Source organism: Balearica regulorum, chromosome 2 (assembly GCF_011004875.1).
Source record: "Balearica regulorum gibbericeps isolate bBalReg1 chromosome 2, bBalReg1.pri, whole genome shotgun sequence".
NCBI lineage: Eukaryota > Metazoa > Chordata > Aves > Gruiformes > Gruidae > Balearica > Balearica regulorum.
The window spans coordinates 85,390,199-85,414,085 of record NC_046185.1 but is presented as its reverse complement, the minus strand read 5'-3'; positions in this window follow the sequence as shown (position 1 = coordinate 85,414,085).

Genomic DNA, 23,887 nt, shown 5'->3' with positions numbered 1-23,887 from the left:
AGTGGATATATGTTTTGTTCTCCTTGCTGTGTCTGAAAATAAGTTGTAACTCGTTTTCAAGGCTCTATTCCTTTAGTAAACTGCAATTGTCTATTTTGTGGTGTCATGCTTTTACTCTTGGGGGCCTGTGGCACCATCTTGGGCTGGTACTCAGAAGTCCTTGTTGTGGTCCATGATTATGGTTCAAGAAACAAACTAGGTGCATCAATGTTTAGATTAAGACTATAAGATATTCTAAACACAATAGTCATTAGAAATAATCTTTATCAAAGTTTTTAATAAACAATGTGATGTTAAACTCAAAACGTTTGGAAAGATTCCCTCCCAGTCTCTCTACACTTGTGGTGTGCTTTAACCCCAGCCAGCAACTAAGCACCACACAGCCTGCATCTCCTGCCCCAGTGGGATGGGGAGGAGAATTGGGAAAGAGGGGAAAAAACCTGAGTAAAACGCATGCGTTGAGATAAAGACAGCTTAATAGGACAGAAAAGGAAGAGATCATCATCATCGAATATATGAAATGAGTGATGCGCAGTGCAACTGCTCACCACCTGCCAGCCAATGCCCAGCCTGTCCCCGAGCAGTGTTCGCACCCTGGCCAGCCTACCCCCAGTTTATATACTGAGCATGGAATATCCCTTTGGTCAGTTCGGGTCAGCTGTCCTGGCTGTGCTCCCTCTCAGCTTCTTGTGCACTTCCTCACTGGCAGAGTGTAGAAAGCTGAAAAGTCCTTAACTTAGTATAAGCACTACTTAAGAATAACTAAAAAACATCAGGGTGTTATCAACATAATTCTCACACTGAATCCAAAACACAGCAATATACCCATTACTATGAAGAAAAATAACTCTGTCCCAGTCAGAAACCAGGGCATTATCCACCCCTTATTCCATACCACTTACGTCATGCCCAGGTCCGATACTTCCCAATATGTTCCAATTAATCACCATCACTTTTCCTGTCTTTTGATATGTACACACAGATATCATTCCCTTAGTCTATGGGCCATCCCTCTAAAATATCCGTTGAGTTCATTTAGTCCATGACTTTGGGATCCATCTGTCATAAAAGTCTCTCAGGGCAGGGGATAATGTGTGTGCTGTTGGACTGTTGAACACTGAAGCCAGTTCTAGTTCCATCACTGCCGCATTTTCTTCTGTTTCATCAAAGTTCATTCTTCATTAATCTGGATGATTCTTACTGTAATACCATGGCATATAGCATATAGCATATAACAGTGATGACATACAATGGCAGGGCTATACAGCAATTAACATCATACAATTTAATTTATTGGCTATTTTCACCCAAAATCAAATCCCCTTGAGGTACACATTGGACTGCCTCATCCTTCTGTATCACCCACCAAGTGCACCCAGGTCCTTGAGCAAAAGCAATCCTGCAGATGGGTTTGCCTTTGCCTGAAGCAGGGATAACCCGGACTGTCTGCCCCAATATATTCTTTATGTGCACTACAGGAACATTATCCCCTTCTATAGTACGTGGAAGTTTTGATTGGGCAGGGCCAGCTCATTTGTTAGACCTCCTAGTGTTAACTAACCAGGTGGCTTTTGCTAAATGTGTATCCCAATGTTTGAAGGTCCCATCACCCATTGCTCTCAGTGTATTTTTGGACCATGTGTCTATGAGGTTGTTTCGGAAATGAGTTCCATTGTCTGACTCAATTCTTTCTGGGGTGCCATGTTGCTTTTCAAGGCCCAGGATAGTGTTCTGGATGTTGGCATGGGGCACGGGGTATGTTTCCAGCCATTCAGTGGTTGCTTCCACCATTGTAAGCACATGTGACTTCCCTTGGCGGGTTTGTGGGATTGTGATGTAATCAATCTGCCAGGCCTCCCCATATTTATATTTCAGCCATCATTCTCCATATCAGAGAGGCTTTAACTGCTTGGCTTGCTTGATTGCATATGTTTCATATTCATGGATAACCTGTGAGATAGCATCTATGGTAAACTGCACCCTTCGATCACATGACCATCTATATGTTGCGTCTCTTCCTTGATGGCCTGAGGTGTCATGGGCCCAGTGAGCTTTAAATATTTCAACCTCATGTTGCCAGTCTAGATCTACCTGAGCCACTTCAATCTTGGCAGCCTGATCCACCTGCTGGTTGTTCTGATGTTCCTCAGTGGCCCAACTCTTGGGTACGTGGGCATCTATGAGACATACTTTTACAACCAGCTTCTCTAGCCAGGCAGCAATATCTTGCCACAGTGCAGCAGCCCAGATGGGCTTGCCTCTGCATTTCCAGTTACTCAGAGAGTAACAATCAGACTGTAATTTGGAATATGCATTCTCCAAAAACCCATAATGCCTAAGAAAGCTTGTGTTTCCTTTTTGTTAATTGGTGGAGACATAGCTGCTATTTTGTTGATCACATCCATTGGGATCCGATGACGTCCATAATGCCATTTTATTCTTAAAAACTGGATCTCCTGTGCAGGTCCCTTGACCTTGTTTCATGGCAAAACCAGCTTTCAGAAGGATTTGGATTCTTTTTAAACTAAAAGGGCCTACATATTACAAACACCAAACTACTTCAAATTTTTCAGAAAAAGTCTTGAGTTAGCTTGGGTTTCCATCACTCTCATACAGAAAACTGTAGCAAAGCCTATAACACATTTATTTACGTTGTGTATCTCCACAGGAGGAATGTTGCCCTCCATTCAATGGATTTGCTGTCTCCCCTACCCCCATCTCCCAATAACTAAGGTAATAGGCTATAATTTAGTCACAGTTGGGTGTTAAGAGATGAAAATTTTCCCTATAGCTTTGTTTCACTGCACAATTGCAGTAAATGCTCTCTTACTCTAACAGAAAGAGCTGTTTTGTCATAAAACCACTTAAATGACAAAGAAGGAGAAAATGTTTTTTTCAGCTTTTTCACATTTCTTATAACACTGAGGAAGTCATTCATCACTGCTGAGATTACTGAATTTAGCTATGTGTCACAACACATGTGATACTCTATAAATGAAAACAATGCAGAAAGTAAGACCTCTAGATACTCACTTTTTAATACACATTTCAGTCTGTAGATATCCCAAGAGATGAAGAATGCATTGCAATGTCAAGATGCATTCTTCTTCAGAATTCCCAGAGGTCTAAGGAAGAAAGAAATCTGAATGAGGACAGTTTGAGAGAATATATAAGCACAGAAATACAAACTGGAAGAGATTACAAGGAGCTGTTTGCCCCTTTAATACTGTTCATAAACAGAGTGTTTTATTAAGTGAAGTTGACTTCTTCTTGGAAGCTGATGAGAAAATTGCACTCACACTACGAATGGAAATCTTCACCATATTTATCAAAAAAGGAGTTTCAATCAAAGTTATTTGAACATGCACACGGAAGTACATCTATTTTTCATAGAACTTGATCTTTTTTTTTCCAGTTCCTTGTAATTTTCAATCATGCCAAATGATACCCAAGTCAGTCACCAAGGGGAGCTGATCCAGAAATGGCATGACCTGCAGCAGAGCGGCACACATTGGTGCACATGGGGTTCTCCTGAGGCAGGGAAAGGCCAGGGGAGCCCAGAGACCCATCATGAGCCAGCAGCTCTCGCAGGAGATGCTGATGAGACCTGGGCATTGCCAGAGCAATGGCGGCCACCCCACACCCACACCAGGCAGCCCAGGGAGCGCGAGTGACCAGGAGCACAGCGGCCAGATTGGGCAGACAGGGCATGGTGCAGCAGTTCGCATGGGATGGCTCACAGGGACAGTGCCTCTTCGAAGGAGGGACGTTCCACTGGATAAGGAATTGGCTGGATGGTCACACTCAAAGAGTTGTGGTCAACAGCTCAATGTCCAAGTGGAGAACAGTGACGAGTGGGATTCCTCAGGGGTTGGTACTGGGACCAGCACTGTTCAACATCTTTGTCGGCGACATGGAGAGTGGGATTGAGTGCACCCTCAGCAAGTTTGCCGATGACATCAAGCTGTGTGGTACGGTCGACATGCTGGAGGGAAGGGATGCCATCCAGAGGGACCTTACCAGGCTGGAGAGGTGGGCCTGTGTGAACCTCATGAAGTTCAACAAGGCCAAGCACAAGGTCCTGCACATGGGTTAGGGCAATGCCCAGTATCAATACAGGAGGGGGATGAACATATTGAGAGCAGTCCTGAGGAGAAGTACTTGCGGTTGTTAGTGGACAAGAAGCTCAACATGAGCTGGCAATGTGCACTTGCAGCCCAGAAAGTCAACCGTATCCTGGGTTGCATCAAAAGAAGTGTGACTAGCAGGTCGAGGGAGGTGATTCTACCTCTCTGCTCCACTCTCATTAGACCCCACCTGAAGTATTGCTTCCAGATCTGGAGTCCCCAGTACAAGAAAGATATGGACTTCTTGGATTGAGTCCAGAGGAGGGCCATGAAGATGATCAGAGGGCTGGAGCACCTCTCCTATGAAGACATGTCTAGAGAGCTGAGGTTGTTCAGCCTGGAGAAAAGAAGGCTCCAGGGAGACTTTATGGAAGCCTTCCAGTACCTAAAGGGGGCCTACAAGAAAGCTGGAGAGGGACTGTATAGAAGGGCATGGAGTGATAGGATGAGGGGTAATGGCTTTAAATTAAAACAGGGTAGATTTAGATTAGATGTTAGAAAGAAATCCTTTACTCTTAGAGTGCTGAGGCACTCTAACAGGTTGCCTAGAGTGGTTGTGAAGGCCCCATCTCTGGAAGTGTTCAGGGCCAGGTTGGATGGGGCTTTGGGCAACTTGGTCTAGTGGAGGGTGTCCCTGCCCGCAGCAGGGGGGTTGGAACCAGATGATCTTTGAGGTCCCTTCCAACCCAAACCATTCTATGATTCTGTGATTCTATGAATATGTAAGATTTTAGTGGTGCTGAATGCAGTTTGCTTTCCACTACCTGAAGAAGTCACTTTACAGCAGTCACTAAGTCAATACTTTTTTACCTGTTGATGAAAAATATCCTGTAAATATTTTTTTTTCTGGGCAAGTCCACAGCTTTCACAGAATAGGTGGCAAAGTAATCTTTGGATATATAACAACAGTAAATTCAGAAATTCAGTTTCATTGTAAGAGGAGCTAAATTTCGACTACCATAAAACATTACCACATACAGACAAAATATTATTTTTTAAAAACAAGATCACTATATTACCTTCAGTAAAACACTATTACAGCCTCACTTGGTAACTAAAAAACCAGAGTATGTAAAACTGTTATTTCATTTGAAGTATGCAGTTTTACCTCCTCTTTGTCACTTAAACATCTGTCTCAGTACATATATATACACACACATATGAAGGCAAACATAGCCCATATGACAATACAGATAATTTGTATAATGAAGCCTGTGTTTGATCCAAATCTACTGGCCTCAGAAACAATTACAGTGAGCAGCTAATTTTTCAGTGTTCTCACTTGTAAATTTTAATGCTGCAACTTTATGACTCATGTTACATTTAAAAATTATTTTTAGTTTGCATTCATTTGCGAAGATTAATACCTGAAATCTGCTATTTGCCAGAAGCAGCTAAGAAGGTAACATAAACTGAAACTATTCCAAGACTGTTCAGACAAAGCACAGTTCTCTCATCTGAAGTGGTCTGGTTCTTGTGGTAACAGGAATCAATAGCATTGGTCATGTCCCATTGCTACATAGCAACTTAGGTCTTTGAGGTATGATGAAACACACTCACATTGAAAATTAATATCTTGTGAGGTGTCATTTTAATGGAATGAATAAATAAATACAAAAACTTAATAAGAAAACCTCATTCCTATACATCTGATCCTGCTTCTCTTCCAAACAATCTCCAAACTTTTGTGATCTCAAGAGCGTCCTCAAAATGGAGTAACTACAGACAAGAACTTCAAAGATCTGTGATCAGTCTTTTTGGCATATCTTATTACATGTAACAGGGAAAAAATGTCAGTGGCTTTTCAGATGTAAACTATCAAAACCTCAAAGTTCTACTCTTCAAAACATTTTTTATGAAGAAAATAAATCAATAAGATAACATTATCCAGAAAAGGAAATGAATTCTAGCAGGACAGTAAGACAGTGATTCAGTTCCCCTTCTTTTGAAACCTAAAGCAATACAGAACAAAATATTACTGAGAAGATATTTCACTGAGACCTAACCTTTTAAAAGTATAATTTAGTTTGTGTTGCACACCTTGCCTTTACTCAACTCTTTGACCCTACCTACATACCTCAATCCATTTTACTTTGGTTATGTATTCAATTTTTTTTAATCCTCTGATCTCTTGCTTCTATTCCAACACTGCAAAAAAACACTAATATTATTTTTTATTTCTTATTTAAACATTGTCTTCCCTGTTTCTACCAGGCCTTTCACTTACTCCCTGTATTCAGCTAGTCTTAGAACTCCCCTATTTGAAGTCCCATTTGAAATCCCATTCTTCTATCTCTAACCCTCTTGCACAGTGTCTTCTCCCCGGGCATATAAGTGGTGTCATTATATCAAAGAGTTTAAGGTGAAATTAAACCAGTTTACATGGGAAACATGCATGAGAAAACAAAAGGACTTATTAACTCTCCTCTTTTATATCACAACTGTCCCTTCTGATATTAATATTGTCAGATATAGAAAGGCATACTACAAATTCAGAATACACTCAAAAATTTCTTTATCAGTCATATCCTATACAACACATCTCCTCTCCCTGTATTTCCATGTCATCAGGCCACCTTATGATAGTTATTAACATGTGCTATTTTTAGCAGTTCTTTTTATTTTCTACTCAGATTGCTCATACCTCCACTCCAACTCTCAGCATGAGGTTGCTTTGCTTACAAAGAATAAGCCAAATTTGTGAAAGCAGAAATCCCTCTCTTAGCTCCAAGATAGCTTGTAGTAGACTGCAGCAAGAGCTACATCTCTTCTGAGCCTTACGTAAACTCTTCAAGGGCCTAATGCATTTAAAAAAAATGCATCCTACAAATCCTTTTATAATACATCAAAATGGTAAGGCTACCTAGCTACTTGACACATATGTGTTTTTACAGTATGATGCTGAAAGTGCATCGATTTCTGTTGGAGGACTGCAGTAGGCAGAAGGAATGAAATGTGGTATAGTACTGTCCTTTAAAGTAGCTCCTAGACCAACTGAATCACCTGACATTTTGTCTGGGGGAAACCTTGCTGCTAGACTGCAGAAAGAATCCCAGGAGTCATGGAGTGAAATTCACACAGTATGGGCACCAAAACAGAGTGTGATCCAAATTGAAAAGGAAAGTACACCAAAAAGGTAAGATGAGCACAAGGAGAACAAGTACCTTTTAGGTATTTGAAACGAGCCATTTTGCAGGCAGGACAGGGTATTAGTATGCTCCTTCCATGAGCATGACAACAATTATTTACTTTTGTTAAAAAAATATGCTCGTGGTATGATAATATCGGTATAGACAAAGGAGAACTGTAATGGGTATTTATTGCACACGGACCAATACTAAAAAAAACCAGGTTAAACATGTTCACAGAGAGTACAGTTCAAGGCTTGGAAATGCAATGACAGCTGATACAAATAATCAGTGAATCCAGAAAATGCAAAACAGTACCTTGTAGCTTGAATTCCTCCATCCTACTTGCACAGGATTGGGGCAGAGAGGGAACTTTTGTGCATGACAGAGAACCCCCATTTGGATAATTAGGCAATCAGAAATGCAGGACACATCACAGAGGGCACCTGCTTTGAAATGTAGGCATAGCCCTTATAATAAGAGAGCCCCATGGTATCATTCTTTTAACAGTTTCCTCATCTGACAAATCTTCTCTCATATCTTTTCCCAGAAGAACTCCTTTGAACTAGTAGATTGATATGGCAACAATAAAAACCACTAGATAAATATTTAAGAGTTTTACCAGCCTTTGCAGGAATAAACATTCTGTGCTCTGTAACCTATGGTTGTGCCTGTTATTTTGAACAGACCACGCAATGAAGTGGTGTGGAGCTTCACACGTGCCCAATCAAACTAGTATATCCTGAGTGACCAGAAGCTTTGTTTTGTATATTTCAGATGAATTTTCATCAAAACACTCAGACAAACATTACTTCCTTGTTTTTCATAGACAGCTTCCTTTACATTTTATTATCTCCTGTAACTTCAAAGTCAGTGAAAACCACTTTTCATTTTTAATCTTAAAGATTATAGCCATGTAATATCCAAAGACCCGATCTGTTGTTGCATGAAGCACTGATGATTGAACTCTTCCCTGCCTTCCATCTCAACACAGCAATTCAGATCAACTTCAAAGCCTTGGAGCCACTCTGTTATGGACTTGATAATTAGAATACGGGGTTCACTGACTATTCAGAGAGTGCTAAGAGGTTGTCACAATAAGGACAGTAACAACAATAAAAGGCAGACTCTCATCACTCCGCCACACCAGTCTTTACATATCTTTCCTGAGACAACCAAACTTGAAAAAAAAGTAAGAGTCTGTAAAGTCCTAGCAACAGCCCTTCTTTCAGAAGTAAAAGACAGAATACTTTTCATTCAGGACACCTGAAAGTCACTTTGGTGCAATACCTCATTTTCTGCAATGATCAGACTATTCAGTAGTATCACTTAAGTCCAATGTCTCTTCAAACCTTTCTTCCTCTAAACACTCTGGTTTCTAGGTCACAGCCATCCTGTAAGCCTGTAGTAGATTGCAGTGTCCCACCTGAAGTGTAGTCACTAAGAACTAGACTCCTCAGCTGCTATTTTGTAGGCTTCAAAACCCAGCTTTTCTAAGTGTCCATTATAGAAGAATTAAACAACTAGTTTAAGGGATAAAATTTTAACTCCCGAAACCTCGTATGTTATACACAGCACCAGCAAAGATTTAAAAACTTTGTAGACAAGGAATTTTTGGTCACAGAGTCCATATACCATGGAAACACACTGTTTCCAGAGAAGAATAAAAAGAGGAAGAGAAATCCTATACATATTAAAGTTCCACATGAGTGTAGAACTTCTCACAAACTATAGTTGCAGAAGTCTTGAAGTGTCGGACTTCTTCCCAAAATATATCTTTTAGCTGTATCTATTTCCAGTGCCCTAACAAAGAGCATAGCTGTCATCTCTCCTAGATCAGGATTTGTGAATACAAGCAGAACTGGCTCTCTCTTCAGTGAAACTCAAAACTTAAGGAAGGAATTGCCATCCAGAGGGACCTTAACAGGCTGGAGACGTGGGCCCCTGCGAACCGCATGAAGTTCAACAAGGCCAAGTGCAAGGTCCTGCACATGGGTCGGTGCAATTCCAAGCACAGCTATAGGCTGGGTGAGGAATGGATTGAGAGCAGCCCTGAGGAGAAGGACTTGGGGGGATTGATTGATGAGAAGCTCAACATGAGCCAGCAGTGTGCGCTTGCAGCCCAGAAACCCAACCGTGTCCTGGGCTGCATCAAAAGAGGTGTGACCAGCAGGTCGAGGGAGGTGATCCTGCCCCTCCACTCCGCTCTTGTGAGACTCCACCTGGAGTACTGCGTCCAGCTCTGGGGGCCCCAGTACAGGAGAGACATGGAGCTGTTGGAGTGAGTCCAGAGGAGGGCCACGAAGCTGATCGGAGGGCTGGAGCACCTCTCCTATGAGGACAGGCTGAGAGAGTTGGGATTGTTCAGCCTGGAGAAAAGAAGGCTCCGGGGAAATCTAATTACGGTTTACCAGTACATGAAGGGGCCTACAGGAAAGATGGTGAGGGACTGCTTATCAGGGAATGTAGTGACAGGACAAGGGGTAATGGGTTTAAGCTGAAGGAGGGTTGATTTAGATTAGATGTTAGAAATAAATTCTTTACTGTAAGAGTGGTGAGGCACTGGAACAGGTTGCCCAGAGAGATTGTGGATGCCCCCTCCCTGGAAGTGTTTAAGACCAGACTGGATGAGGCTTTGGGCAACCTGGTCTAGTGGAGGGTGTTCCTGCCCGCAGCAGGGGGGTTGGAACCCCCTGGATGATCTTTAAGGTCCCTTCCAACCCAACTGGCGGCCAGGAACTTCTTTGAAATCAACATCTTCAATGAACAGACTGCGAGCATGAACCATGCCAGATACAGCAGCCACAACAACTATCAATCCTGTTTGCTTATTTCTGCATGCTTGGTTTTTCAGCATATATAACTTTTAGTCTACATAACATTTTTCAGTATAGAATATACTCTCCTGGATACAATGGCAGAATATTTTCCTCATCTAATACTAATAATCTCAAATAACCATTGACCAACCATATGACCAGGCTTTGAACTCTGAATTCATTTGCAGCTTCCTAGTTGAGATACATGAGTGGTAGATCATACAAATATACTGAACAGGATATAATAATCTATTCTTTTACATCACAATTTTCCCTGCCAACAATTGTAGGTAGTGTCAGCACAGTGCAATTTTAATGCTGGAGTGGGACCTTGAGCATTAGAATATTTGTGCTGTGTGGTCATAAACTCTGAACAGTCCTAGCTCTCTCAGCACTTCCTCATAGAAGAGATACTCCAGTCCCTTAATCAGCTTAGGGGCCCTTCACTCTCTCCAACTGGCTCCATCTCTCTTGTACTGGGGACCTCAGAAGCGGACACAGCACTCCACATCTGGCCTCACCAGGGCTGAGTGGAGTTGAAGTATCACCTCCTTTGACCTAATGACAACATTCTTCCTAATGCAGTGTCTCTATATTTCTTGTGGATGACCTTATCCTGCTTCCAACTTTTTACAATTGAGTTTTCTCAGGAACCTCTTATTTATCCATGCAAACTTCCTGCTTCCTTTGTTTTAATTCCCGCACATAGAAATGGAATATTCTTGGACTTAGAGTGGACGAATATTCTCTCCAGGATTTTATTCCATGGTATTCTTCTAAACAAATTCCTGAACAGGTCAAAGTCTGCTCTTCTGAAGTTCAGGGTTGTGATCCTGCTATTTGCCTTGTTTCTTTCTCTCATGATCCTGAGCTCCACCATCTCACGTTCACTGCAGGCAGCCAAGGATACCCCTGCCCTTCACATCCCTGACCAGTTGTTCCTTATCTGTGCTTATCAGTGCAGAGCATCTTCCCCGTCAGCTCCTCAATCTGTCAGGAAGTTCCTTGTAAGGCCCAAAGCCTCCAAACACAAGGTTTCTTCTAGTTGTCTGAAGAAGGCCTCACACACTACTTCCTAATCAGATGGTCTTACAGCTTTACACATGTTCGTCTGCCCTTTAATCCTGACTCACCAGTTCTCTGCTGGCTCATCATCTGTCCCCTGGCAGAGCTCCATGCATTCCACCTGATCTCTCACACAAATAGCAACCAAAGGTATTTCACTTACTGTGAAAAGCAGCACACACTTGCACATATGACACAAATACCTCTGTATTTTTCTGCAAAACCAAATACATTTTAATAAATTCTCTCATTTCAGCTTCAACAGATAAAAAGTTTATAGCATAACCCATCAATCGATATTTTTCCATTCAACATACTTTCATCATGAATCATTCCTGAAGTGAAACATCAAACAAAAAAAATCTTTCACTGAATAAGAATGTTTATAACAAGGAATAAATACAAATGACAAGTCAAAATACCATTATTTTAGCTAACAGTGAATATCATCTTATTTCAGAAATAATTCCAGTGGCTTCAAAACTACTGCACAAATGGCTCTACACTGAGAGCCTTTATAATGTCTGTAGCAGGTAGAACAACTTCTCTTTCTGCACCACAGAACACTATTCAAAGCTAGTTTTCCTGCTTTGCTGGTTTTGACAAGCAGACTATGAAAGAGATTTGCAAGACAATATACAAAATCAGGGAATTGCAGAGTTATTTCAGTATCCTTAATTACAATGCAGAGTTGGAAATGCAAGAACTGTCGATGCTTTTCTTCGCAGAGCTCAACTATCTATCAGCTGAAAAAAGCCTTGTTATAGCAAAAGTCAACTGGATAATTACAAGTACCTCCAACATCACTGCATATAAAATATCTCATGTATATTACATATTAAAATCTACTCAATTATACTATTATTCTTAGTAAATCTACATAAGAAGACAAGATTTAAATTTCAAATTAAAGGATTGATCTAAAATATGAAAATGCATTGGAACTGATTTAATATATGGGAACTTGGTGAGGTCCAATGAGCAGACCATAGACTGAAAGCAGTTATCCATGTATTTCTTAGAAGAAATAGTTAACAGCTATTCCATTGTACTGCCTTAACAGCCAAACATCTTCCTATTGTGCCTGCTTATAACAGCATTATCATGAACTTTTGTGTTTAGCTATTGCTCCAGGTGGGACTGTGGACATCCCAAGAGATGGTACATTCTTCATGGCTGCTGAGAGTAGATAGCTGCAAACTTCTTTCTATACAGCAATGTCATTGCACAAGTCTGGCTAGCTGTATGGGAGCTACGTCAGAGGAAATATACTGAGCATTTGAAAGCTCCATTTTTGCTGACTATTCCCTTGCCATGAATTTGGAAAGGGAGTTGGGCAGAGCACAGCAGTGGAAGTTTAAAATCAATGTGGTTGAACAGAAATCAGAAAAATGGCACAGTAAAGAGAGGCATACAGAGCAACAGTACAGCTACCTCAAAATGAGTGAAGGCCCACAGCCAGGCTCTGTACTGAATGCACAAATATATTTCCATATTTGTGAGGGATAATAATAGATCTAGAGGACTTATGATTATTACATGTTCACTACTGTGCTCAAAGGTTAATATACAATTTAAACATTAACTCCAAGGTCTTAGCACTTTTCAAAAGAGATGCTGCTAAGTAATTATCAATAGAATTGAATATTCTGAAGAATCTTCAGAATTAAATAAATCTCCAAGTCATAACAAAATATGACATACCTCATGCTAAGTCATTTGAAAAAAACCCCAACAAAACAACAAAAAAACCATCACCAAAACCAGGCAAATATTCCCCTTTTCCCCTCTTTAGTCCTACCATAAGGCAATGGTTGGATTTTCTTAATTAATATGCTGAATGATCTTGTTACGATTTTCCAACAGAACTCCAAGTAGAGCTTTAAAGTGCTAAGATGCATTGGAAGAAATCTCTACGTGTTGTCATGATGGCAACCATGAGCACCTGAAACACAAATCTTGACTGAAAAGAGGTTTCCTTCAAAGTGCTTCTTTGGATGGGGGCAAGCAAAGAATAAAAGACTGATGTTCAGGACTCTTGTTCAGGAACACAACCATCAAGGTTCCCTTGAAGTTCTTTAGTTTTTACTTTTCTCCATGAGTAATTTCCTCTTCACTTCTCTTCCTTGAAAAGTGAGATGAAGACAACACCTCTGCCACTAGCTTTTCCTTCTAGGACTTTATCTTAGTTTCCATATTAATTGATAGACAAGAATTTATTAAATCCTACATGAGAAGATATTACATCTATTAAAGAAAAAAAACCACTTTTCTCTTGTAAGACCTCCTGTCTCTCAACTGATTTCCCCCCCCCCCCCCCCCTAAATTGCTGCTTCTATCCATATTAGAAAAAAGTAAGGCAAGTTATCTGGATACAATCTGACTGACCCACTCTTCAAAAAAAACCCCAAAAAACAAACAAACCACCAAAAACCCCCCAAAACCCCCAAAACAAACCCAAAACTGTATTTAAAAAAAAAATAAAAAATCTTTCCATCCTTTCTATTATATATAAATTTAAATTGACACAAGGCTGCCCTGTCACAAGTTTTCTCTTCTATCCTTCCTTTCCACTCCCTTGATGAAGAATTGCATCAGGGAAAGGGTTTTCAGAATGAACTAAATGTTGATTGTGAAAAACTTGGAAATCTTGAACTGGCAGGATTTGTTATTTAGTGAATAAATACCACAAACTGGAATATTCCTAAGTTGGATCTGTAAGGATCAAGTGATCTGGAATTGATTTAGCTGAGAAACACAGTTATACACAATAATAACAGTAAATAAAATGCTCTTGTATGTTACAGAGCATCTGAGTATATCTGTATTTCAGGTGGGCAGGAGAGTCTAAAGAAAAATGTGTGAATACAGTATGTTTAGTTTATTGATTTCATAAGTCAAATCATGAATTACAAGAGTCACGGATGCTTCCCAACAGTCAGTAAAAACATACCAAGAAATGACCTCTAGGAGATGCTTGGCATAGAAGACGACTATCAAATGGCTACTATAACAAATATCTTTTTACAAAGAAAGACATAGAAGAAGAAAAAAAGGTACTCCTTCATGGCTTTCAGACATTACTTTAATCATGGCTAAGTATTCAATAAGTACAGATTAAACACTTCAGGCACAGGAAGAATAAAAATATCTTCACTCAGAACTAGAACATAAACCCTTTCGGTAAATAACAATGAGGCAACACAAAAGATTTTACCCAGATGTAAAAAAAAAAAAAAAAATTCTGTAATAAAGCTCTGCTTCTCTTTGGATTTACTTACATCTTGTGATTATTTCCAAAAGGTCACTTGTTCTACCACCATAAAGAGATTCTATTCGTTACTCTATATAGTCATGTCCAAGCAGAGGGATGGTATGCTAACACACCTTTTTTTTTTTTTTAAATTTTTTATTGACTGCAATCCTATTCTCTTCTTTCTGGCTTTAACAGGGACAGATGACATCATCTCCTCCCCTCCAACTTGGATTGCAGAGTGGATTGTTTAAAAAAAAAAAAAGAATTATGAATTCTGGTGCTCATTTGAAAAGCTGGTTCTATTGCCATTAATCATTAGATTTTTCCCACTGCATTGCTATCATTGAACAGCAAAGGAGATAAGAGACACTGCAAGGGTGAGTGTGGACAGGTGGGCCTATGTAAAGTCGAGTCTCTCCCAGTAAACTTGCCTTCTATACGAAAGGAAAAACTAGACTTTATATAAATAAAAGATGATCTTTAGCTCCAAACATTGCAACTATTTTCCTTGTACTTATTCCATTTCTTTTTTGGTAGTGCCATGAGTCCTTGGAGAATAAATATGACACTATAAGAAAGCAGAAAAATATTAATCTCATGTGAACACTTCCCAGCCTCTTTTTTGAGAGAACTTAAATTGTGCTTTTGCTTTCACCAGAGTGGAGAAACCTACAGTAAAATTTCTTTAAGCAAAAAAGACCAAGGAGTTGCCCAAATTTAGTTTGGGTCCTTCCAAGTGCAAGAAGCAAGCAGAGAAGAGCAGAAGGAAACAAAAAAAAAAAAAAAAACAAGAAAAAAAAAAGTACTCTGTTACTTCAGTCTTGCAGATATAGCAAAGCCCAAATCACTGGCTACTGTACAGCTTGTTCAGGAGAATTCTCCTGCCACATGTGTCTGTTATGCTCATCTCAGCCATGTATTATCCCAGTTCCCTCTTTTGCCAGTAAGAAAGATGAGTAAGAGAGACCTTACTGCTGTATTTCTCACAGCAGCTTAGAACAATTACCGCTCACTTTTAATTTCATTTGGAACACTTGCTACCTTCCGTCTCTACAAGCATAAGCCACAAAAGTTTTCTTTTACTTTATTGGAGAGAGAAAACTGAAGGGGTTCACTCAGAGCTCCTTCTCTATAAAATGCTGAACTGAAGTCTTCCTTAAGTGTGCATTTGGCACAATATTTTTATTGTTTTTTTTTTTTAATGAAGCAAATAGCATCAGAATGGGTAACTACTACTGTAAGAGAAAACAGTCTTTTATTTAAACCTGAAAACTCAGCCTGGCCTTTAGTTTCCCAGTTTTGTTTCCCATGAGAGCGAGACAGGATCTTCCGTTGAAGATGCAGGGTATGTCTGGTGGGTTGACCCAGGCTGGAGGCCAGGTGCCCACCAAAGCCGCTCTGTCACTGCCCTCCTCAGGTGGGCAGGGAAGAGGAAATATAATGAAAGGTTCATGGGTTGAGATAAGGACAGGGAGAGATCACTCACCAATTACCATCATGGGTAAAACAGACTCAACTTGGGAAAATTAATTTGTTACCAATCAAATCAGAGTAGGATAATGAAAAACAAAACTAAATCTTAAAAACACCTTCCTCCCAACCCTCCCTTCTTCCTGGGCTCAACTTCACTCATGATTTTCATTATCTCCTCCCGCCTGAGTGGCATAAGGGGATGGATAATGGGGGTGCAGTCAGTTCACCACACGTTGCCGCTCCTTCCTCCTCAGGGGGAGGACTCCTCACACTCTGCCCCTGCTCCAGCATGGGGTCCCTCCCATGGGACACAGTCCTCCATGAACTTCTCCAATGTGAGTCCTTCCCACGGGCTACAATTCTTCACCAACTGCTCCAGTGTGGGTCCCTTCCATGGGGTGCAGTCCTTCAGGAACAGACTGCTCCAGTGTGGGCTCTTCTCTCCACAGGACCACACGTCCTGCCAGCACAGGCTCTACACAGGGCGACAGTCTCCTTCAGGTACATCCACCTGCTTCAGCATGAGGTCCTCCATGGGCTACAGGTGAATATCTGCTCCATTGTTAACCTCCACAGGCTGCAAAGGGACAGCCTGCCTCACCATGGTATTCTCCATGGGCTGCAGGGGGATCTCTGCTTCTGTGCCTGGAGCACCTTCTCTTCTTCCTTCACTGACCTGTGTGTCTGCAAAGTTGTTCCTCTCACATATTCTCACTCCTCTTTTCCAGCTGCTGTGGAGCAGCAGTTTTTTACCTTCTTCAATCACAGAGGCGCTACCAACTGTCATTGATTGGCTCAGCTTTGGCCAGTGGTGGGTCTGTCTTGGAGCTGGCTGGCATTGGCTCTATGAGACATGTGAGAAGCTTCTGGCAGCTTCTCACAGAAGCCACACGTGCAACTCCCCACTACAAAAACCTGGCCACACAAACCCAACATAGTAGAAATCATTATTCTGAAAAACGTTTGATCCTGAATGCCTTATCTTACATCCTTTTTGTTCCTTCAAATCTGGTTTGAAGAACGTCTATTCTAGTATCTTGGCTTAAGGGAAAGGTGTACCATGCAATGCAGAGATAACATAGGTTGTCCAATATCCATTGCTGCTAGCTTGTGCATACTACAGCATCAATTCTGCTTCATTCTAGTGCAATATTAATGATAAGTGCTACAGCTGCAGATATACTGAAGTTGAATGACCTCTAGCAGGATTCAGATCCTTTACAGAAGTCAAATGAAGACTTATTCCTTGTTTTAGAAAAATGACATGCTACAGAGGCCTGGCTAACATAATCTTTTTATTGATCTACATATTAAAAGTATACTCCTTCTGTGGAACTTTTCCTTCTGTAGAGAAGAAACATAAACTCTATCAAATTTATTAAGGTAACATAATGCCAGCATCATGTTGCTATTTCCTATGATGGTCAGTCTTGTGAAGCCTCAAGTCTTTTTTTGTTTACACTGAAAATGTTGTTTAAAATCCATTTAGTTAAATCATCACACAGCACTCTCACAGCATTTTCCTGGAGAAACTGGCTGCTCATGGCTTCAATGGGAATACGCTTTGCTGGGTAAAAAACTGGCTGGGTGGCCAGAGTCGTGGTGAATGGAGTTCAATCCAGTTGGCGTCTGATCACAAGTGGTGTTCCCCAGGGCTCAGTACTGGGACTGGTTCTCTTTAATATCTTTATCAATGATCTGGACGAGGGGATCGAGTGCACCCTCAGTAAGTTTGCAGACAACACCTAGCTGGGCATGAGTGTTGATCTGCTGGAGGGTAGGAAGGCTCTACAGAGGGATCTGGACAGGCTGGATCAATGGGACAAGGCCAACTGTACGAGGTTCAACAAGGCTCAGTGCTGGGTCCTGCACTTGGGTCACAACAACCCCATGCAATGCTACGCTCTTGGGGATGAATGGCCAGAAAGCTGCCTGGTAGAAGAGGACCTGGGGGTGTTGGTCGACAGCTGGCTGAGTATGAGCCAGCAGTGTGCCTGGGTGGACAACAAGGTCAACAGCATCCTGGCTTGTATGAGGAATAGTGTGGCCAGCAGGACCAGGGAAGTGATTGTCCCCCTGTACTGGGCACTGGTGAGGCCGCACCTCAAGTGCTGTGTTCACCTTTGGGCCCCTCACTACAAGGACATTTTGGTGCTGGAGTGTGTCCAAAGAAGCGTAACAAAGCTGGTGAAGCGTCTAGAGCACAAGTCTTATGAGGAGCAGCTGAGGGAACTGGGGTTGTTTAGCCTGGAGAAGAGGAGGCTGAGAGGAGACCTTATTGCTCTCTACAACCTCCCTGAAAGGAGGTTATAGCCAGGTGGGTGTTGGTCTCTTCTCCCAAGTAACTAGCAATAGGACAAGAGGAAATGGCCTCAAGTTGCACAAGAGGAGGTTTAGATTGGACATTAGGAAAAATTTCTTCACCTAAAAGGTTACCAACCATTGGAAGAGGCTGCCCAGGGAAGTGGTGGAGTCACCATCCCTGGAGGTATTTAAAAGACATGTAGACATGGCACTTAGGGACATGGTTTAGCGGTGGACTTGGCAGTGCTAGGTTTCTGGTTGGACCTGATGATCTTAAGAGTCTTTTCCAACCTTAATGATTCTATGATCACAAAGGCTCAACCACGTTATTCCTAATTAATCCAGGTTTGTTTTGGTTTATCTTAAATCAATTAGGAATCAGTTTCAGCTGAATTGAGAGCCACTCAGTATCCGGACACAGATTTATAATTTTTAAGTTCAATGGATTCGAAAGCAACTCATCAATGTTTAGATATAAAAATATTAGCAAGGCTTTTAAGATAGTAAGCACTAACACAATAGTTTCTTAGGCTGTTCTATGTTAATAGCAATTTTGTATAATGAATTCACAACATTCAAAATCTGAAAGGGAAATATATATCTACTTTATTCTACTGCTAAGAATAGCTAAAAAGATACAACTGCTTATTGCTACCCTCTTTCAGAATTATGATGTTGATATTTGGCTCCTGAAATAGCTGAAAATAACCCCCGGACTTTGGACACAACTGAAAGAGTTAGACTGTTGTTTCTTACATACACATAATTTTCAACTTAATTATCTTAAGTTGAATGAAAGTATAATTTAAATGTGTACATAAGGGCACATAGAAGCCGAATTACAGAACAGAACACACATCAGTTAAGAATGCTATTTGAAATTATTCCTTGAATTTTTTCCCCCAAAAGAATGTGCACCATGGACTGATAATGCTTGAGACTTCTTATTTTGCCTTCTTATTAAAAAATAGGTATATTCGGAAGTCTGGCTAACAGCCTAAGGAAATATTTTTTTTCTTTTTCTCTGTGTTTCTTGAGACTGTAACAGAAGAGTAAGATATGAAAGAAAAAAATGAAACTTGTATGAAAACAGACTCTATAACATAGCACAGAATAAAATGTGTAATTGCTTAACATGAAGCCTCCCTTCAGACAAGTCATTGAAAAAAACCCACCAGAATTTTTGTTAGGGTCAGTAAATGCCATTTATGACTGAAGAACAAGCGTATAGATTAAACCATGTTTTACTGAAACAAGACAATGCCAACTACACAATGTAATCTGTTATGCTAGTATTGTCTACTCATATTCTGAAGTCAACTTCCACACCTTTTGGTAAGGTGGTCTATTTTAATATACTTGGATATAGGTAATTCAGAAATAGTGATCAAATCTCTTTGAAACGCACTCTGCCCACTCAAGCCATTGCTTAAGGGACAGACATCATAAAATAAATTTCAAAGCCTAATAAGCTTTATTAAGTTAAAACATATTAATGGGTATATTTTCAGACAGCTCCGTAGAAATTAAAACACACAGTACTGTTAGAGTATCAAGTTTAAACTTTCAACTAGTGTAAGGATCAGGATCCTTTATCGCAGTAACTATTTGTGCTTTGCAACTGTATATCTACCAAAGAGTAAGGAAATACAAGGACCCGTTGTTTTTAAACACCAAGAGCTAGGAGCAATCTCTTGAGCTTTCCAATAGACCTAAGCATGCAGACAATTCTCCCAACTTCTTTGTCCTCACATGCCTCTCCTTTTGTCCAGGTGTTTATTTATACTCTATGAGCTTTAGGGGCTTTATAAATACATATCACAGTGAGAGATCAAGAAAGGGAGTCATTGTCTTACTGTAAAGGAATAGTAAAAACTATTAGCATTGTTTTCTTCTGTGTTCAGATACTCTGAGAAAAAAAAAAAAAACCTGCATCTTTCACATGCCTGAAATTCTGTAATTGCATCTCAAAATTTTCAACCACAATTATAAGGACACAGGGTTTGTTTACATTTTCACAATATAGCATCCATTAGTTCATGACATTGATTCAAATAAAACACATACAATGCAAATGCTGCAGTAAGGGAACTCAACATATTTTGGATAACTTATCTTTCTTCGTGGAAAGTATATGCTTCTTCCTCAATCTGCGACACACTTAAGACAAAATATATTGTTTCTCTGGGGTTTTTTATATAGATTTTAATTATACAGTGCTCAAATTTTAAATGACAATAGAAAATTGACAGAAGACTTGTGTGTGGCTGCCATTTTTGATCCATCTCCCAGAAGAAGCAAATCCCCATAAGCCTTCTTAAAGAATCATTTTCTTGAGTTGCAAAGAAGTATTTGAACATCAATAATAAAGCCAAGTCCGTCACTCCAGCTGAGAACAAAGCTTTTCAAGCTTCAGAACTGCCACAGGGACACACTTCTTTGAGAAGCAAATCCAAAGTGACACTCAGGATTGTATGGCTCCTGTGGAACAGCGGTGACTGCTGTGCCTTCCCCCCCCCCTTCCTCCTTCCAGCAGAGATGTTGCACTTAAAAATTTTATATTTTTGTTTATTTCCATGTCTCATTGGAAATAGTAAATCACGAGGGCATTCTTTTCCTCTTCCCTCCCTCTACCCCCCAAATTCCAGCTAACTCCCATACGCTTTTTTGTGTTTGAAGAGATTTTTATTTTAAGTCAAAAAAGCATAACCGAGCATGGCTGATGCCATTGAGGAGAATAAAAGTTCTTTCATAAGTTAAGGCAAACAAATTATCTTGTCTATTTCATGGAACAAGATGGTGTACGATTAAGAGCAGCAAAGCCACAAGAGTAAATGTGAAGGCTGCACTTCCACCCAGAAAGAATGCATAAGAACATCAAAACGCTGAGAGTAAAATATAAATGTTCTTTAGCTGCATGGCAAACCACAGCATGCAATATATATATATAAAGTAGCAACATTATGAGTTAAATTAATGTCTTACATGATTCTGTTGACTTCAGTCACATAACAGCAGGATAAATTCTTCTGTCTATTCAGCAATCGCTTATGTCAATTCACCTTGACTTCTCTTCAACATTTACCTTGGAAACAGAGTCAGATCATTTTTGTTGCATATAAGATGTATAATAAATTAATGCTTAACCTGCATGGAAACCATTACTGTAAATCAGATTTTTTTTTTTTTTTTGAGGAAAAAAATACAATGCAGTAAAAATACTTCACAGGCTGCTTGCTTCAATATAACAGAAATCTAACTGCACCTCACAGGTCCAAGCTCCCAGCGTGGGAACTATTCCACCAAATTCAGAAGAACTTTTCTGGTTTACATTAGTCAGAGACCTCATCTGTCTCTTCACTTGTTTCTCCTCTTAGTTTTATGAGGAGACATTTTCCACTACCTTCAGTTGAAAGCAAGCGCAAAAGAACTATTTTGCCAGTAATGAATTTTACAGTAAGAAGAAATTTCAGCTGCAATTGATTAACAGAAGGAATGAGTCAGAGTTGATATGTGTTGTGGTTTAATCCCAGACAACAAATAAGCACTACGCAGCCACTTCCTCGTTTTCCCCCTGTGGGATGGGGGAGAGAATCAGAAGAGTGAAAGTGAGAAAACTCATGGGTTGAGATAAAGACAGTTCAACAGGTAAAGCAAAAGCTGCACGTGGCCAAGCAAAACAAGGAATTCATTCACCACTTCCCATGGGCAGGCAGGTGTTCAGCCATCTCTAGGAAAGCAGGGCTCCATCACGTGTAATGGTGATTTGGGAAGACAAATGCCGTCACTCCAAACATTCCTCCCCCCACTTCTTCCCCCAGCTTTACATGCTGAGCATGATGCCATATGGTATGGAATATCCCTTTCATCAGTTGGGGTCAGCTGTCCCGGCTGTGTCCCCTCCCAACTCCTTGTGCACCCCCAGCCATCCCGCTGGTGGGGTGGTGTGAGGAGCAGAAAAGGCCTTGGCTCTGTGCAAGCACTGCTCAGCACAAATCCAAGACATAGCCTCATACTAGCTACTATGAAGAAAATGAACTCTATCCCAGCCAAAACCAGCACAACATGCAACATTTTTAATTATAACAGTCATTGTGAACATACATAATCAGAACCATAAAACCAGATCCAGTGTCTTCTACCAAGGCTTGAAACTTACTAAAGCGTGTGAAAGAAATACTTTCACCAGTTCCTCCCATACACATTCTCCCAATCATGTAACTGGGACACGTCACCTCTCCATTTGTGTACAAGCTAAATGCAGCTGCATTCTTCACTGCTCATGCTCCCAACAACAACAACCAAGAGAGATTCCACAAACCAAAATATACCCCCATCAAAGAAAAAAAAAGAAAAAGAGGGAAAAAAAACCCCACCCACAAACAGTTTCCATGTGTGGTTTGTTTGATTTAAGCCAACCAATATTCTCTCTTGAAACTGAAGCTTAATTATTTTTGAAGCCTCTGCTATCTCAGTCTTTTATTAATCTCATAACTTACTGTGTGTTCTCCAACCCTGGACTGGTTGTCATATGCTTTACTTCTCACTTCTGACACATATGGACAATGCAGAGGAACTCAGTAAATGCAACAGAGACACCCTAAGTGTACACCAAGTGTCACACTTCTCAGCTTTGCTTCTTGTGAGGACTGGGGCCCTGGGCATGGATCAATTACGTTCCCTATTCTCAGCACATTACAATTGATTTTCTCTCAACATCTTTCTTTCAAGTACCTTTATCCCTCTCTTGCTACTAAACTCTTGCCCTCTGTGCAAGCTTACGTTAGCCTGTAGACTTCTACTCAGGCTGTTCAGAGGTTCCAATTTATTTTCTCCTTTCCTGTTCATAGTTGCAGGTCCCATAAGAGGATAATACTCCACTCTAGACCCTCTTTTTGATGCATTCAAGAGCACACAGCAGTACCCTTTTCCTCCCATAGCTCTATGAGTTGCCGCATTCAGAGCTCTTCTACCTTTGGTCCTGGAAGATGGCTGCCTTAACAAGGAGCTTCTCATTGGTAGACTCTGCTCAGAAGTGAGTGACAAGAAAAGCAAGAAAGACAACTAGGCTTTCCATCTTGAAATAGCATAATTGGAATATCTATGAGGTTGCCATTGTGTAACTGATGAAGACACAGCCCGTGCTCTAAAGCATTCAAGTCGTAGTAAGACTTAAATGATCTTCTGTGTTGAGTTTATATGGCAAGGTGCTGGCAGCAGGGGGGGCTGCAGAGGCAGCCTCTCTGAAGAGCAGCTGGCACTGCCCTGTGCCAGACACAGCTGGTTACAGCTGAATGGATGGGCCATATTATTCACATTTTATGTACCTGGAGCCTTAGAGCTGTATAGTCAGTCTAGGGATCTTCTATTTCACAAGAGAGATGGCAACACTTTCCAGCATTTTATTCGGTAGTATTGCAGCCTTTGTGGCTACAATCAACTCTATAGTTTGACTGCACTTGGCAAGCTGGAATACCACTCCTTTTTGATTAATTTATTCATGGAAGAAATGGTCCCAAAACAATCTGTCCTTACACTGTGCAGTCATTGATCCAATGTGTAATCTACCTGAGATGTCTCTCTATTCAGCTATTCATACTTTATTCTCTGCAGATTCTGTTGACAGCCACTTTTCATTGCTGATCAAGTTCATGAACCCTCTTAATCTGCACATATGTTTAATATGAACTTGGGAGACTTTTTGTGTCTTTGGGG